The sequence below is a fragment of the Schistocerca nitens genome, chromosome 2, assembly GCF_023898315.1.
Source record: "Schistocerca nitens isolate TAMUIC-IGC-003100 chromosome 2, iqSchNite1.1, whole genome shotgun sequence".
Taxonomy (NCBI): domain Eukaryota; kingdom Metazoa; phylum Arthropoda; class Insecta; order Orthoptera; family Acrididae; genus Schistocerca; species Schistocerca nitens.
The window spans coordinates 1127735198-1127754435 of NC_064615.1; positions in this window are offsets into that span (position 1 = coordinate 1127735198).

The window sequence follows — 19238 nt, forward strand, 5'->3', positions numbered from 1 at the left end:
CTCTGGATTCCCTGCATTGTCCTTCTAAATCGAGATACGTTTCTACGGAAACGATAGGATTTTCTTTGGGGTTCCGTGTATCGCTTATCCGATGCATTATTCCACCTTTACTGCATCCCTCGCTCCCTCACATTGACGAATTAACACACAATTTGCGTCCATTTGGAATACTCTGGATTCCCTGCATTGTCCTTCTAAATCGAGATATGTTTCAACGGAAACGTTAGGATTTCCTTTGGGGTTCCGAGTATCTCTTTTCCGATGCATTATTCCTCCTTTACTGCATCCCTCGCTCCCTCACATTGAAGAAGTAACACTCAATTTGCGACCATATGATATACTCTGGATTCCCTGCATTGTCCTTCTAAATCGAGATACGTTTCTACGGAAACGATAGGATTTTCTTTGGGGTTCCGCGTATCTCTTTTCCGATGCATTATTCCTCCTTTACTGCATCCCTCGCTTCCTCACATTGACGAATTAACACACAATTTGCGTCCATATAAAATATTCTGGATTCCCTGCATTGTCCTTCTAAATCGAGATACGTTTCTACGGAAACGATTGGATTTTCTTTGGGGTTCCGAGTATCTCATTTCCGATGCATTATTCCTCCTTTACTGCATCCCTCACTCCCTCACATTGACGAATTAACACACAATTTGCGTCCATATGAAATACTCTGGATTCCCTGCATTGTCCTTCTAAATCGAGATACGTTTCTACGGAAACGATACCATTTTCTTTGGGGTTCCGAGTATCCCTTTTCCGATGCATTATTCCTCCTTTACTGCATCCCTCGCTCCCTCACATTGACGAATTAATACACAATTCCCGTCCATATGAAATACTCTGGATTCCTTGTATTGTCCTAAATCGATATACGTTTCTACGGAAACGATAGGATTTTCTTTGGGGTTCCGAGTATCTCTTTTCCGATCCATTATTCCTCCTTTACTGCATCCCTCGCTCCCTCACATTGACGAATTAACACACAATTTGCGTCCATATGAAATACTCTGGGTTCCCTGCATTATCTTTCCAAAACGAGATACGTTTCTACGGAAACGATAGGATTTTCTTTTGGGAGTCGAGTATCTCTTTTGCGATGCATTATTCCTCCTTTACTGCATCCCTCGCTCCCTCACATTGACGAATTAACACACAATTTGCGTCCATATGAAATACTCTGGATTCCCTACATTGTCCTTCTAAATCGAGATACGTTTCTACGGAAACGATAGGATTTTCTTTGGGGTTCCGAGTATCTCATTTCCGATGCATTATTCCTCTTTTACTGCATCCCTCGCTCCCTCACATTGACGAATCAACACACAATTTGCGTCCATATGAAATACTCTGCATTCCCTGCATTGTCCTTCTAAATCAAGATACGTTTCTACGGAAACGATAGGATTTTCTTTGGGGTTTCTAAGTATCTCTTTTCCGATGCATTATTCCCCCTTTACTGCATCCCTCGCTCCCTCACATTGACGAATTAACACACAATTTGCGTCCATATGAAATACTCTGGGTTCCCTGCATTACCTTTCTAAAACGAGATACGTTTCTACGGAAATGATAGGATTTTCTTTTGGGAGTCGAGTATCTCTTTTCCGATGCATTATTCCACCTTTACTGCATCCCTCGCTCCCTCACATTGACGAATTAACAAACAATTTGCGTCCATATGATATACTCTGGATTCCCTGCATTGTCCTTCTAAATCGAGATACGTTTCTACGGAAACGATAGGATTTTCTTTGGGGTTCCGAGTATCTCTTTTCCAATGCATTATTCCTCCTTTACTGCATTTCTCACTGCCTGACATTGACGAATTAGCACACAATTTGCGTCCATATGAAATACCCTGGGTTCCCTGCATTATCTTTCTAACACGAGATACGTTTCTACGGAAACGATAGGATTTTCTTTTGGGAGTCGAGTATCTCTTTTCCGATGCATTATTCCTCCTTTACTGCATGTATTCCTCCTTTACTGCATCCCTCGCTCCCTCACATTGACGAATTAAAACACAATTTGCGTCCATATGATATACTTCGGATTCCCTGCATTGTCCTTCTATATTGTGATACGTTTCTACGGAAACGATAGGATTTTCTTTGGGGTTCCAAGTATCTCTTTTCCGATGCATTATTCATCCTTTACTGCATCCCTCGCTCCCTCACATTGACGAATTAACACACAATTTGCGTCCACATGAAATACTTTGGATTCCCTACATTGTCCTTCTGAATCGAGATACGTTTCTACGGAAACGATAGGATTTTCTTTGGGGTCCGAGTATCTCATTTCCGATGCATTATTCCTTCCTTTACTGCATCCCTCGCTCCCACCCATTGACGAATTAACATACATTTTGCGTCCATATGAAATACTCTGGATTCCCTGCATTGTCCTTCTAAATCAAGATACGTTTCTACGGAAACGATAGTATTTTCTTTTGGGTTCCTAGTATCTCTTTTCCGATGCATTATTCCTCCTTTACTGCATCCCTCGCTCCCTCACATTGACGAATTAACACACATTTTTGCGTTCATATGAAATACTCTGGGTTCCCTGCATTATCTTTCTAAAACGAGATACGTTTCTACGGAAATGATAGGATTTTCTTTTGGGAGTCGAGTATCTCTTTTCCGATGCATTATTCCTCCTTTACTGCACCCTCGCTCCCTCACATTGACGAATTAACAAACATTTTGCGTCCATATGATATACTCTGGATTCCCTGCATTGTCCTTCTAAATCGAGATACGTTTTTACGGAAACGATAGGATTTTCTTTGGGGTCCGAGTATCTCCTTTCCAATGCATTATTCCTCCTTTACTGCATTTCTCGCTGCCTCACGTTGACGAATTAACACACAATTTGCGTCCATATGAAATACTCTGGGTTCCCTGCATTATCTTTCTAAAACGAGATACGTTTCTACGGAAACGATAGGATTTTCTTTTGGGTGTCGAGTATCTCTTTTCCGATGCATTATTCCTCCTTTACTGCATCTATTCCTTCTTTACTGCATCCCTCGCTCCCTCACATTGACGAATTAACACACAATTTGCGTCCATATGAAATACTCTGGATTCCCTACATTGTCCTTCTAAATCGAGATACGTTTCTACGGAAACGAAAGGATTTTCTTTGGGGTTCCGCGTATCTCATTTCCGATGCATTATTCCTCCTTTACTGCATCCCTCGTTCGCTCACATTGACGAATTAACACACAATTTGCGTCCAAATGAAATACTCTGGATTCCCTGCATTGTCCTTCTAAATCAAGATACGTTTCTACGGAAACGATAGGATTTTCTTTTGGGTTCCTAGTATCTCTTTTCCGATGCATTATTCCTCCTTTACTGCATCCCTCGCTCCCTCACATTGACGAATTAACACACAATTTGCGTCCATTTGGAATACTCTGGATTCCCTGCATTGTCCTTCTAAATCGAGATACGTTTCTACGGAAACGATAGGATTTCCTTTGGGGTTCCGAGTATCTCTTTTCCGATGCATTATTCCTCCTTTACTGTATCCCTCGCTCCCTCACATTGAAGAATTAACACACAATTTGCGTCCATATGATATACTCTGGATTCCCTGCATTGTCCTTCTAAATCGAGATACGTTTCTACGGAAACGAAAGGATTTTCTTTGGGGTTCCGAGTATCTCTTTTCCAATGCATTATTCCTCCTTTACTGCATCCCTCGCTCCCTCACATTGACGAATTAACACACAATTTGCGTCCATAAGAAATACTCTGGATTCCCTGCATTGTCCTTCTAAATCGAGATACATTTTTACGGAAACGATAGGATTTTCTTTGGGGTTCCGTGTATCGCTTATCCGATGCAGTATTCCTCCTTTACTGCATCCCTCGCTCCCTCACATTGACGAATTAACACACAATTTGCGTCCATATGAAATACTCTGGATTCCCTGAATTGTCCTTCTAAATCGAGATACGTTTCTACGGAAACGATAGGATTTTCTTTGGGGTTCCGAGTCTCTCTTTTCCGATGCATTATTCCTCCTTTACTGCATCCCTCGCTCCTTCACATTTACGAATTAACACACAATTTGCGTCCATATGAAATACTCTGGATTCCCTGCATTGTCCTTCTAAATCGAGATACGTTTCTACGGAAACGATAGGATTTTCTTTGGGGTTCCAAGTATCTCTTTTCCGATGCATTATTCCTCTTTTACTGCATCCCTCGCTCCCTCACATTGACGAATTAACACAAAATTTGCGTCCATATGAAAAACTCTGGATTCCCTGCATTGTCCTTCTAAATCGAGATATGTTTCTGCGGAAACGATAGGATTTTCTTTGGGGTTCCGAGTATCTCTTTACTGATGCATTATTCCTCCTTTACTGCATACCTCGCTTCCCTCAAATTGACGAATTAACACACAATTTGCATCCATATGAAATTCTCTGGATTCCCTGCATTGTCCTTCTAAATCGGGATTCGTTTCTACGGAAACGATAGGATTTTCTTTGGGGTTCCGAGAATCTCTTTTCCATTGCATTATTCCTCCTTTACTGCATCCCTCGCTCCCTCACATTGACGAATTAACACACAATTTGCGTCCATATGATATACTCTGGATTCCCTGCATTGTCCTTCTAAATCAACATACGTTTCTACGGAAACGATAGGATTTTCTTTGGGGTTCCGAGTATCTCTTTTCCGATGCATTATTCCTCCTTTACTGCATCCCTCGCTCCCTCACATTTACGAATTAACACACAATTTGCGTCCATATGAAATACTCTGGATTCCCTGCATTGTCCTTCTAAATCGGGATTCGTTTCTACGGAAACGACAGGATTTTCTTTGGGGTTCCGAGTATCTCTTTTCCGATGCATTATTCCTCCTTTACTGCATCCCTCGCTCCCTCACATTGACGAATTAACACACAAATTGCGTCCATATGAAATACTCTGGGTTCCATGCATTATCTTTCTAAATCGAGATACGTCTCTATGGAGACGATTGGATTTTCTTTGGGGTTCCGAGTATCTCATTTCCGATGCATTATTCCTCCTTTACTGCATCCCTCGCTCCCTCACATTGACGAATTAACACACAATTTGCGTCCATATGAAATACTCTGGATTCCCTGCATTGTCCTTCTAAATCGAGATACCTTTCTACGGAAACGATAGGATTTTCTTATGGGAGTCGAGTATCTCTTTTCCGATGCATTATTCCTCCTTTACTGCATCCCTCGCTCCCTCACATTGACGAATTAACACACAATTTGCGTCCATATGAAATACTCTGGATTCCCTACATTGTCCTTCTAAATCGAGATACGTTTCTACGGAAACGATAGGATTTTCTTTGGGGTTCCGTGTATCTCATTTCCGATGCATTATTCCTCCTTTACTGCATCCCTCGCTCCCTCACATTGACGAATTAACACACAATTTGCGTCCATATGAAATACTCTGCATTCCCGGCATTGTCCTTCTAAATCAAGATACTTTTCTACGGAAACGATAGTATTTTCTTTGGGGTTTCTGAGTATCTCTTTTCCGATGCATTATTCCCCCTTTACTGCATCCCTCGCTCCCTCACATTGACGAATTAACACACAATTTGCGTCCATATGAAATACTCTGGGTTCCCTGCATTACCTTTCTAAAACGAGATACGTTTCTACGGAAATGATAGGATTTTCTTTTGGGAGTCGAGTATCTCTTTTCCGATGCATTATTCCTCCTTTACTGCATCCCTCGCTCCCTCACATTGAAGAATTAACAAACAATTTGCGTCCATATGATATACTCTGGATTCCCTGCATTGTCCTTCTAAATCGAGATACATTTCTACGGAAACGATAGGATTTTCTTTGGGGTTCCGAGTATCTCTTTTCCAATGCATTATTCCTCCTTTACTGCATTTCTCACTGCCTGACATTGACGAATTAACACACAATTTGCGTCCATATGAAATACTCTGGGTTCCCTGCATTATCTTTCTAAAACGAGATACGTTTCTACGGAAACGATAGGATTTCTTTTGGGAGTCGAGTATCTCTTTTCCGATGCATTATTCCTCCTTTACTGCATGTATTCCTCCTTTACTGCATCCCTCGCTCCCTCACATTGACGAATTAAAACACAATTTGCGTCCATATGATATACTTCGGATTCCCTGCATTGTCCTTCTATATTGTGATACGTTTCTACGGAAACGATAGGATTTTCTTTGGGGTTCCAAGCATCTCTTTCCGATGCATTATTCATCCTTTACTGCATCCCTCGCTCCCTCACATTGACGAATTAACACACAATTTGCGTCCACATGAAATACTCTGGATTCCCTACATTGTCCTTCTAAATCGAGATACGTTTCTACGGAAACGATAGGATTTTCTTTGGGGTCCCGAGTATCTCATTTCCGATGCATTATTCCTCCTTTACTGCATCCCTCGCTCCCTCCCATTGACGAATTAACATACAATTTGCGTCCATATGAAATACTCTAGATTCCCTGCATTGTCCTTCTAAATCAAGATACGTTTCTACGGAGACGATAGTATTTTCTTTTGGGTTCCTAGTATCTCTTTTCCGATGCATTATTCCTCCTTTACTGCATCCCTCGCTCCCTCACATTGACGAATTAACACACAATTTGCGTTCATATGAAATACTCTGGGTTCCCTGCATTATCTTTCTAAAACGAGATACGTTTCTACGGAAATGATAGGATTTTCTTTTGGGAGTCGAGTATCTCTTTTCCGATGCATTATTCCTCCTTTACTGCATCCCTCGCTCCCTCACATTGACGAATTAACAAACAATTTGCGTCCATATGATATACTCTGGATTCCCTGCATTGTCCTTCTAAATCGAGATACGTTTCTACGGAAACGATAGGATTTTCTTTGGGGTTCCGAGTATCGTTTTTCCAATGCATTATTCCTCCTTTACTGCATTTCTCGCTGCCTCACATTGACGAATTAACACACAATTTGCGTCCACATGAAATACTCTGGATTCCCTGCATTGTCCTTCTAAATCGAGATACGTTTCTACAGAAAGCATAGGATTTTCTTTGGGGTTCCGAGTATCTCTTTTCCGATGCATTATTCCTCCTTTACTGCATCCCTCGCTCCCTCACGTTGACGAATTAACCCACAATTTGCGTCCATATGAAATACACTGGATTCCCTGCATTGTCCTTCTAAATCGAGATACGTTTCTACGGAAACGATAGGATTTTCTTTGGGGTTCCGAGTATCTCTTTTCCGATGCATTATTCCTCCTTTACTGCATCCCTCGCTCCCTCACATTGCCGAATTAACACACAAATTGCGTCCATATGAAATACTCCGGGTTTCCTGCATTATCTTTCTAAAACGAGATACGTTTCTATGGAAACGATATGATTTTCTTTTGGGAGTTGAGTATCTCTTTTCCGATGCATTATTCCTCCTTTACTGCATCCCTTGCTCCCTCACATTGACGAATTAACACACAATTTGCGTCCATATGAAATACTCTGGTTTCCCTACATTGTCCTTCTAAATCGAGATACGTTTCTACGGAAACGAAAGGATTTTCTTTGGGGTTCCGAGTATCTCATTTCCGATGCATTATTCCTCCTTTACTGCATCCCTCGTTCCCTCCCATTGACGAATTAACACACAAATTGCGTCCAAATGAAATACTCTGGATTCCCTGCATTGTCCTTCTAAATCAAGATACGTTTCTACGGAAACGATAGGATTCTCTTTGGGATTCCGTGTATCTCTTTTCCGATGCATTATTCCTCCTTTACTGGATCCCTCGCTCCCTCACATTGACGAATTAACACACAATTTGCGTCCATTTGGAATACTCTGGATTCCCTGCATTGTCCTTCTAAATCGAGATACGTTTCTACGGAAACGATAGGATTTCCTTTAGGGTTCCGAATATCTCTTTTCCGATGCATTATTCCTCCTTTACTGTATCCCTCGCTCCCTCACATTGAAGAATTAACACACAATTTGCGTCCATATGATATACTCTGGATTCCCTGCATTGTCCTTCTAAATCGAGATACGTTTCTACGGAAACGAAAGGATTTTCTTTGGGGTTCCGAGTATCTCTTTTCCAATGCATTATTCCTCCTTTACTGCATCCCTCGCTCCCTCACATTGACGAATTAACACACAATTTGCGTCCATATGAAATACTCTGGATTCCCTGCATTGTCCTTCTAAATCGAGATACATTTTTACGGAAACGATAGGATTTTCTTTGGGGTTCCAAGCATCTCTTTTCCGATGCATTATTCATCCTTTACTGCATCCCTCGCTCCCTCACATTGACGAATTAACACACAATTTGCGTCCACATGAAATACTCTGGATTCCCTACATTGTCCTTCTAAATCGAGATACGTTTCTACGGAAACGATAGGATTTTCTTTGGGGTCCCGAGTATCTCATTTCCGATGCATTATTCCTCCTTTACTGCATCCCTCGCTCCCTCCCATTGACGAATTAACATACAATTTGCGTCCATATGAAATACTCTAGATTCCCTGCATTGTCCTTCTAAATCAAGATACGTTTCTACGGAGACGATAGTATTTTCTTTTGGGTTCCTAGTATCTCTTTTCCGATGCATTATTCCTCCTTTACTGCATCCCTCGCTCCCTCACATTGACGAATTAACACACAATTTGCGTTCATATGAAATACTCTGGGTTCCCTGCATTATCTTTCTAAAACGAGATACGTTTCTACGGAAATGATAGGATTTTCTTTTGGGAGTCGAGTATCTCTTTTCCGATGCATTATTCCTCCTTTACTGCATCCCTCGCTCCCTCACATTGACGAATTAACAAACAATTTGCGTCCATATGATATACTCTGGATTCCCTGCATTGTCCTTCTAAATCGAGATACGTTTCTACGGAAACGATAGGATTTTCTTTGGGGTTCCGAGTATCGTTTTTCCAATGCATTATTCCTCCTTTACTGCATTTCTCGCTGCCTCACATTGACGAATTAACACACAATTTGCGTCCACATGAAATACTCTGGATTCCCTGCATTGTCCTTCTAAATCGAGATACGTTTCTACAGAAAGCATAGGATTTTCTTTGGGGTTCCGAGTATCTCTTTTCCGATGCATTATTCCTCCTTTACTGCATCCCTCGCTCCCTCACGTTGACGAATTAACCCACAATTTGCGTCCATATGAAATACACTGGATTCCCTGCATTGTCCTTCTAAATCGAGATACGTTTCTACGGAAACGATAGGATTTTCTTTGGGGTTCCGAGTATCTCTTTTCCGATGCATTATTCCTCCTTTACTGCATCCCTCGCTCCCTCACATTGCCGAATTAACACACAAATTGCGTCCATATGAAATACTCCGGGTTTCCTGCATTATCTTTCTAAAACGAGATACGTTTCTATGGAAACGATATGATTTTCTTTTGGGAGTTGAGTATCTCTTTTCCGATGCATTATTCCTCCTTTACTGCATCCCTTGCTCCCTCACATTGACGAATTAACACACAATTTGCGTCCATATGAAATACTCTGGTTTCCCTACATTGTCCTTCTAAATCGAGATACGTTTCTACGGAAACGAAAGGATTTTCTTTGGGGTTCCGAGTATCTCATTTCCGATGCATTATTCCTCCTTTACTGCATCCCTCGTTCCCTCCCATTGACGAATTAACACACAAATTGCGTCCAAATGAAATACTCTGGATTCCCTGCATTGTCCTTCTAAATCAAGATACGTTTCTACGGAAACGATAGGATTTTCTTTTTGGGTTCCTAGTATCTCTTTTCCGATGCATTATTCCTCCTTTACTGGATCCCTCGCTCCCTCACATTGACGAATTAACACACAATTTGCGTCCATTTGGAATACTCTGGATTCCCTGCATTGTCCTTCTAAATCGAGATACGTTTCTACGGAAACGATAGGATTTCCTTTAGGGTTCCGAATATCTCTTTTCCGATGCATTATTCCTCCTTTACTGTATCCCTCGCTCCCTCACATTGAAGAATTAACACACAATTTGCGTCCATATGATATACTCTGGATTCCCTGCATTGTCCTTCTAAATCGAGATACGTTTCTACGGAAACGAAAGGATTTTCTTTGGGGTTCCGAGTATCTCTTTTCCAATGCATTATTCCTCCTTTACTGCATCCCTCGCTCCCTCACATTGACGAATTAACACACAATTTGCGTCCATATGAAATACTCTGGATTCCCTGCATTGTCCTTCTAAATCGAGATACATTTTTACGGAAACGATAGGATTTTCTTTGGGGTTCCGTGTATCGCTTATCCGATGCATTGTTCCTCCTTTACTGCATCCCTCGCTCCCTCACATTGACGAATTAACACACAATTTGCGTCCATATGAAATACTCTGGATTCCCTGCATTGTCCTTCGAAATCGAGATACGTTTCTACGGAAACGATAGGATTTTCTTTGGGGTTCCGAGTATGTCTTTTCCGATGCATATTCCTCCTTCACTGCATCCCTCGCTCCCTCACATTGACGAATTAACACACAATTTGCGTCCATATGAAATACACTGGATTCCCTGCATTGTCCTTCTATATCGAGATACGTTTCTACGGAAACGAGAGTATTTTCTTTGGGGTTCCGAGTATCTCTTTTCCGATGCATTATTCCTCCTTTACTGCATCCCTCGCTCCCTCACATTGACGAATTAATACACAATTTGCGTCCATATGAAATACTCTGGATTTTCTGCATTGTCCTTCTAAATCGAGGTACGTTTCTACGGAAACGATAGGATTTTCTTTGGGGTACCGAGTCTCTCTTTTCCGATGCATTATTCCTCCTTTACTGCATCCCTCGCTCCCTCACATTGACGAATTAACACACAATTTGCGTCCATATGAAATACTCTGGATTCCATGCATTGTCCTTCTAAATCGAGATACGTTTCTACGGAAACGATAGGATTTTCTTTGGGGTTCCGAGTATCTCTTTTCCGATGCATTATTCCTCCTTTACTGCATCCCTCGCTCCCTCACATTTACGAATTAACACACAATTTGCGTCCATATGAAATACTCTGGATTCCCTGCATTCTCCTTCTAAATCGAGATACGTTTCTACGGAAACGATAGGATTTTCTTTGGGGTTCCAAGTATCTCTTTTCCGATGCATTATTCCTCTTTTACTGCATCCCTCGCTCCCTCACATTGACCAATAAACACACAATTTGCGTCCATATGAAAAACTCTGGATTCCCTGCATTGTCCTTCTAAATCGAGATATGTTTCTACGGAAACGATAGGATTTTCTTTGGGGTTCCGAGTATCTCTTTTCTGATGCATTACTCCTCCTTTACTGCATACCTCGCTCCCTCAAATTGACAAATTAACACACAATTTGCGTCCATATGAAATTCTCTGGATTCCCTGCATTGTCCTTCTTAATCGGGATTCGTTTCTACGGAAACGATTGGATTTTCTTTGGGGTTCCGAGAATCTCTTTTCCGATGCATTATTCCACCTTTACTGCATCCCTCGCTCCCTCACATTGACGAATTAACACACAATTTGCGTCCATATGAAATTCTCCGGATTCCCTGTATTGTCCTTCTAAATCGAGATACGTTTCTACGGAAACGATAGGATTTTCTTTGGGGTTCCGAGTATCGTTTTTCCAATGCATTATTCCTCCTTTACTGCATTTCTCGCTGCCTCACATTGACGAATTAACACACAATTTGCGTCCACATGAAATACTCTGGATTCCCTGCATTGTCCTTCTAAATCGAGATACGTTTCTACAGAAAGCATAGGATTGTCTTTGGGGTTCCGAGTATCTCTTTTCCGATGCATTATTCCTCCTTTACTGCATCCCTCGCTCCCTCACGTTGACGAATTAACCCACAATTTGCGTCCATATGAAATACACTGGATTCCCTGCATTGTCCTTCTAAATCGAGATACGTTTCTACGGAAACGATAGGATTTTCTTTGGGGTTCCGAGTATCTCTTTTCCGATGCATTATTCCTCCTTTACTGCATCCCTCGCTCCCTCACATTGCCGAATTAACACACAAATTGCGTCCATATGAAATACTCCGGGTTCCCTGCATTATCTTTCTAAAACGAGATACGTTTCTATGGAAACGATATGATTTTCTTTTGGGAGTCGAGTATCTCTTTTCCGATGCATTATTCCTCCTTTACTGCATCCCTTGCTCCCTCACATTGACGAATTAACACACAATTTGCGTCCATATGAAATACTCTGGTTTCCCTACATTGTCCTTCTAAATCGAGATACGTTTCTACGGAAACGAAAGGATTTTCTTTGGGGTTCCGAGTATCTCATTTCCGATGCATTATTCCTCCTTTACTGCATCCCTCGTTCCCTCCCATTGACGAATTAACACACAAATTGCGTCCAAATGAAATACTCTGGATTCCCTGCATTGTCCTTCTAAATCAAGATACGTTTCTACGGAAACGATAGGATTTTCTTTTTGGGTTCCTAGTATCTCTTTTCCGATGCATTATTCCTCCTTTACTGGATCCCTCGCTCCCTCACATTGACGAATTAACACACAATTTGCGTCCATTTGGAATACTCTGGATTCCCTGCATTGTCCTTCTAAATCGAGATACGTTTCTACGGAAACGATAGGATTTCCTTTAGGGTTCCGAATATCTCTTTTCCGATGCATTATTCCTCCTTTACTGTATCCCTCGCTCCCTCACATTGAAGAATTAACACACAATTTGCGTCCATATGATATACTCTGGATTCCCTGCATTGTCCTTCTAAATAGAGATACGTTTCTACGGAAACGAAAGGATTTTCTTTGGGGTTCCGAGTATCTCTTTTCCAATGCATTATTCCTCCTTTACTGCATCCCTCGCTCCCTCACATTGACGAATTAACACACAATTTGCGTCCATATGAAATACTCTGGATTCCCTGCATTGTCCTTCTAAATCGAGATACATTTTTACGGAAACGATAGGATTTTCTTTGGGGTTCCGTGTATCGCTTATCCGATGCATTGTTCCTCCTTTACTGCATCCCTCGCTCCCTCACATTGACGAATTAACACACAATTTGCGTCCATATGAAATACTCTGGATTCCCTGCATTGTCCTTCTAAATCGAGATACGTTTCTACGGAAACGATAGGATTTTCTTTGGGGTTCCGAGTATGTCTTTTCCGATGCATATTCCTCCTTCACTGCATCCCTCGCTCCCTCACATTGACGAATTAACACACAATTTGCGTCCATATGAAATACACTGGATTCCCTGCATTGTCCTTCTAAATCGAGATACGTTTCTACGGAAACGAGAGTATTTTCTTTGGGGTTCCGAGTATCTCTTTTCCGATGCATTATTCCTCCTTTACTGCATCCCTCGCTCCCTCACATTGACGAATTAATACACAATTTGCGTCCATATGAAATACTCTGGATTTTCTGCATTGTCCTTCTAAATCGAGGTACGTTTCTACGGAAACGATAGGATTTTCTTTGGGGTACCGAGTCTCTCTTTTCCGATGCATTATTCCTCCTTTACTGCATCCCTCGCTCCCTCACATTGACGAATTAACACACAATTTGCGTCCATATGAAATACTCTGGATTCCATGCATTGTCCTTCTAAATCGAGATACGTTTCTACGGAAACGATAGGATTTTCTTTGCGGTTCCGAGTATCTCTTTTCCGATGCATTATTCCTCCTTTACTGCATCCCTCGCTCCCTCACATTTACGAATTAACACACAATTTGCGTCCATATGAAATACTCTGGATTCCCTGCATTCTCCTTCTAAATCGAGATACGTTTCTACGGAAACGATAGGATTTTCTTTGGGGTTCCAAGTATCTCTTTTCCGATGCATTATTCCTCTTTTACTGCATCCCTCGCTCCCTCACATTGACCAATAAACACACAATTTGCGTCCATATGAAAAACTCTAAATTCCCTGCATTGTCCTTCTAAATCGAGATATGTTTCTACGGAAACGATAGGATTTTCTTTGGGGTTCCGAGTATCTCTTTTCTGATGCATTACTCCTCCTTTACTGCATACCTCGCTCCCTCAAATTGACAAATTAACACACAATTTGCGTCCATATGAAATTCTCTGGATTCCCTGCATTGTCCTTCTTAATCGGGATTCGTTTCTACGGAAACGATTGGATTTTCTTTGGGGTTCCGAGAATCTCTTTTCCGATGCATTATTCCACCTTTACTGCATCCCTCGCTCCCTCACATTGACGAATTAACACACAATTTGCGTCCATATGATATACTCTGGATTCCCTGCATTGTCCTTCTAAATCGAGTTACGTTTCTACGGAAACGATAGGATTTTCTTTGGGGTTCCGAGTATCTCTTTTCCGATGCATTATTCCTCCTTTACTGCATCCCTCGCTCCCTCACATTGACGAATTAACACACAATTTGCGTCCATATGAAATACTCTGGATTCCCTACATTGTCCTTCTAAATCGAGATACGTTTCTACGGAAACGATAGGATTTTCTTTGGGGTTCCGAGTATCTCATTTCCGATGCATTATTCCTCCTTTACTGCATCCCTCGCTCCCTCCCATTGACGAATTAACACACAATTTGCGTCCATATGAAATACTCTGGATTCCCTGCATTGTCCTTCTAAATCAAGATACATTTCTACGGAAACGATAGGATTTTCTTTGGGGTTCCGAGTATCTCTTTTCCGATACATTATTCCTCCTTTACTGCATCCCTAGCTCCCTCACATTGACGAATTAACACACAATTTGCGTCCATATGAAATACTCTGGGTTCCCTGCATTATCTTTCTAAAACGAGATACGTTTCTACGGAAACGATAGGATTTTCTTTTGGGAGTCGAGTATCTCTTTTCCAATGCATTATTCCTCCTTTACTGCATCCCTCGCTCCCTCACATTGACGAATTAACACACATTTTGCGTCCATATGATATACTCTGGATTCCCTGCATTGTCCTTCTAAATCGAGATACGTTTCTACGGAAACGATAGGATTTTCTTTGGGGTTCCGTGTATCGCTTATCCGATACATTATTCCTCCTTTACTGCATCCCTCGCTCCCTCACATTGACGAATTAACACACAATTTGCGTCCATTTGGAATACTCTGGATTCCCTGCATTGTCCTTCTAAATCGAGATACGTTTCTACGGAAACGAAAGGATTTTCTTTGGGGTTCCGAGTATCTCTTTTCCAATGCATTATTCTTCCTTTACTGCATTTCTCGCTCCCTCACATTGACGAATTAACACACAATTTGCGTCCATATGAAATACTCTGGATTCCTTGCATTGTCCTTCTAAATCGAGATAAATTTTTACGGAAACGATAGGATTTTCTTTGGGGTTGCGTGTATCGCCTATCCGATGCATTATTCCTCCTTTACTGCATCCCTCGCTCCCACAAATTGACAAATTAATACACAATTTGCGTCCATATGAAATACTCTGGATTCCCTGCATTGTCCTTCTAAATCGAGGTACGTTTCTACGGAAACGATAGGATTTTCTTTGGGGTACCGAGTCTCTCTTTTCCGATGCATTATTCCTCCTTTACTGCATCCCTCGCTCCCTCACATTGACGAATTAAAACAAAATTTGCGTCCATATGAAATACTCTGTATTCCCTGCATTGTCCTTCTAAATCGAGATACGTTTCTATGGAAACGATAGGATTTTCTTTGGGGTTCTGAGTATCTCTTTTCCGATGCATTATTCCTCCTTTACTGCATCCCTCGCTCCCTCACATTGAGGAATAAACACACAAATTGCGTCCATATGAAATACTCTGGGTTCCCTGCATTGTCCTTCTAAATCGGGATTCGTTTCTACGGAAACGATAGGATTTTCTTTGGGGTTCCGAGTATCTCTTTTCCGATGCATTATTCCTCCTTTACTGCATCCCTCGCTCCCTCACATTGACGAATTAACACACAATTTGCGTCCATATGAAATACTCTGGATTCCATGCATTGTCCTTCTAAATCGAGATACGTTTCTACGGAAACGATAGGATTTTCTTTGGGGTTCCGAGTATCTCTTTTCCGATGCATTATTCCTCCTTTACTGCATCCCTCGCTCCCTCACATTTACGAATTAACACACAATTTGCGTCCATATGAAATACTCTGGATTCCCTGCATTCTCCTTCTAAATCGAGATACGTTTCTACGGAAACGATAGGATTTTCTTTGGGGTTCCAAGTATCTCTTTTCCGATGCATTATTCCTCTTTTACTGCATCCCTCGCTCCCTCACATTGACCAATTAACACACAATTTGCGTCCATATGAAAAACTCTGGATTCCCTGCATTGTCCTTCTAAATCGATATATGTTTCTACGGAAACGATAGGATTTTCTTTGGGGTTCCGAGTATCTCTTTTCTGATGCATTACTCCTCCTTTACTGCATACCTCGCTCCCACAAATTGACAAATTAACACACAATTTGCGTCCATATGAAATTCTCTGGATTCCCTGCATTGTCCTTCTTAATCGGGATTCGTTTCTACGGAAACAATTGGATTTTCTTTGGGGTTCCGAGAATCTCTTTTCCGATGCATTATTCCACCTTTACTGCATCCCTCGCTCCCTCACATTGACGAATTAACACACAATTTGCGTCCATATGATATACTCTGGATTCCCTGCATTGTCCTTCTAAATCGAGTTACGTTTCTACGGAAACGATAGGATTTTCTTTGGGGTTCCGAGTATCTCTTTTCCGATGCATTATTCCTCCTTTACTGCATCCCTCGCTCCCTCACATTTACGAATTAACACACAATTTGCGTCCATATAAAATACTCTGGATTCCCTGCATTGTCCTTCTAAATCGGGATTCGTTTCTACGGAAACGACAGGATTTTCTTTGGGGTTCCGAGTATCTCTTTTCCGATGCATTATTCCTCCTTTACTGCATCCCTCGCTCCCTCACATTGCCGAATTAACACACAAATTGCGTCCATATGAAATACTCTGGGTTCCATGCATTATCTTTCTAAATCGAGATACGTTTCCACGGAAACGATAGGATTTTCTTTTGGGAGTCGAGTATCTCTTTTCCGATGCATTATTCCTCCTTTACTGCATCCCTCGCTCCCTCACATTGACGAATTAACACACAATTTGCGTCCATATGAAATACTCTGGATTCCCTACATTGTCCTTCTAAATCGAGATACGTTTCTACGGAAACGATAGGATTTTCTTTGGGGTTCCGAGTATCTCATTTCCGATGCATTATTCCTCCTTTACTGCATCCCTCGCTCCCTCCCATTGACGAATTAACACACAATTTGCGTCCATATGAAATACTCTGGATTCCCTGCATTGTCCTTCTAAATCAAGATACATTTCTACGGAAACGATAGGATTTTCTTTGGGGTTCCGAGTATCTCATTTCCGATGCATTATTCCTCCTTTACTGCATCCCTAGCTCCCTCACATTGACGAATTAACACACAATTTGCGTCCATATGAAATACTCTGGGTTCCCTGCATTATCTTTCTAAAACGAGATACGTTTCTACGGAAACGATAGGATTTTCTTTTGGGAGTCGAGTATCTCTTTTCCAATGCATTATTCCTCCTTTACTGCATCCCTCGCTCCCTCACATTGACGAATTAACACACATTTTGCGTCCATATGATATACTCTGGATTCCCTGCATTGTCCTTCTAAATCGAGATACGTTTCTACGGAAAGTATAGGATTTTCTTTGGGGTTCCGTGTATCGCTTATCCGATACATTATTCCTCCTTTACTGCATCCCTCGCTCCCTCACATTGATGAATTAACACACAATTTGCGTCCATTTGGAATACTCTGGATTCCCTGCATTGTCCTTCTAAATCGAGATACGTTTCTACGGAAACGAAAGGATTTTCTTTGGGGTTCCGAGTATCTCTTTTCCAATGCATTATTCTTCCTTTACTGCATTTCTCGCTCCCTCACATTGACGAATTAACACACAATTTGCGTCCATATGAAATACTCTGGATTCCTTGCATTGTCCTTCTAAATCGAGATACATTTTTACGGAAACGATAGGATTTTCTTTGGGGTTGCGTGTATCGCCTATCCGATGCATTATTCCTCTTTTACTGCATCCCTCGCTCCCTCACATTGACGAATTAACACACAATTTGCGTCCATATGAAATACTCTGGATTCCCTGCATTGTCCTTCTAAATCGAGATACGTTTCTACGGAAACGATAGGATTTTCTTTGGGGTTCCGAGTATCTCTTTTCCGATGCATTATTCCTCCTTCACTGCATCCCTCGCTCCCTCACATTGACGAATTAACACACAATTTGCGTCCATATGAAATACTCTGGATTCCCTGCATTGTCCTTCTAAATCGGGATTCGTTTCTACGGAAACGACAGGTTTTTTTTTTTTGGGGTTCCGAGTATCTCTTTTCCGATGCATTATTCCTCCTTTACTGCATCCCTCGCTCCCTCACATTGCCGAATTAACACACAATTAGCGTCCATATGATATACTCTGGATTCCCTGCATTGTCCTTCTAAATCGAGATACGTTTCTACGGAAACGCTAGGATTTTCTTTGGGGTTCCGAGTATCTCTTTTCCGATGCATTATTCCTCCTTTACTGTATCCCTCGCTCCCTCACATTTACGAATTAACACACAATTTGCGTCCATATGAAATACTCTGGATTCCCTGCATTGTCCTTCTAAATCGGGATTCGTTTCTACGGAAACGACAGGATTTTCTTTGGGGTTCCGAGTATCTCTTTTCCGATGCATTATTCCTCCTTTACTGCATCCCTCGCTCCCTCACATTGCCGAATTAACACACAAATTGCGTCCATATGAAATACTCTGGGTTCCATGCATTATCTTTCTAAATCGGGATACGTTTCTACGGAAACGATAGGATTTTCTTTTGGGAGTCGAGTATCTCATTTCCGATGCATTATTCCTCCTTTACTGCATCCCTCGCTCCCTCACATTGACGAATTAACACACAATTTGCGTCCATATGAAATACTCTGGATTCCCTACATTGTCCTTCTAAATCGAGATACGTTTCTACGGAAACGATAGGATTTTCTTTGGGACTCCGAGTATCTCTTTTCCGATGCATTATTCCTCCTTTACTGCATCCCTCGCTCTCTCACATTGACG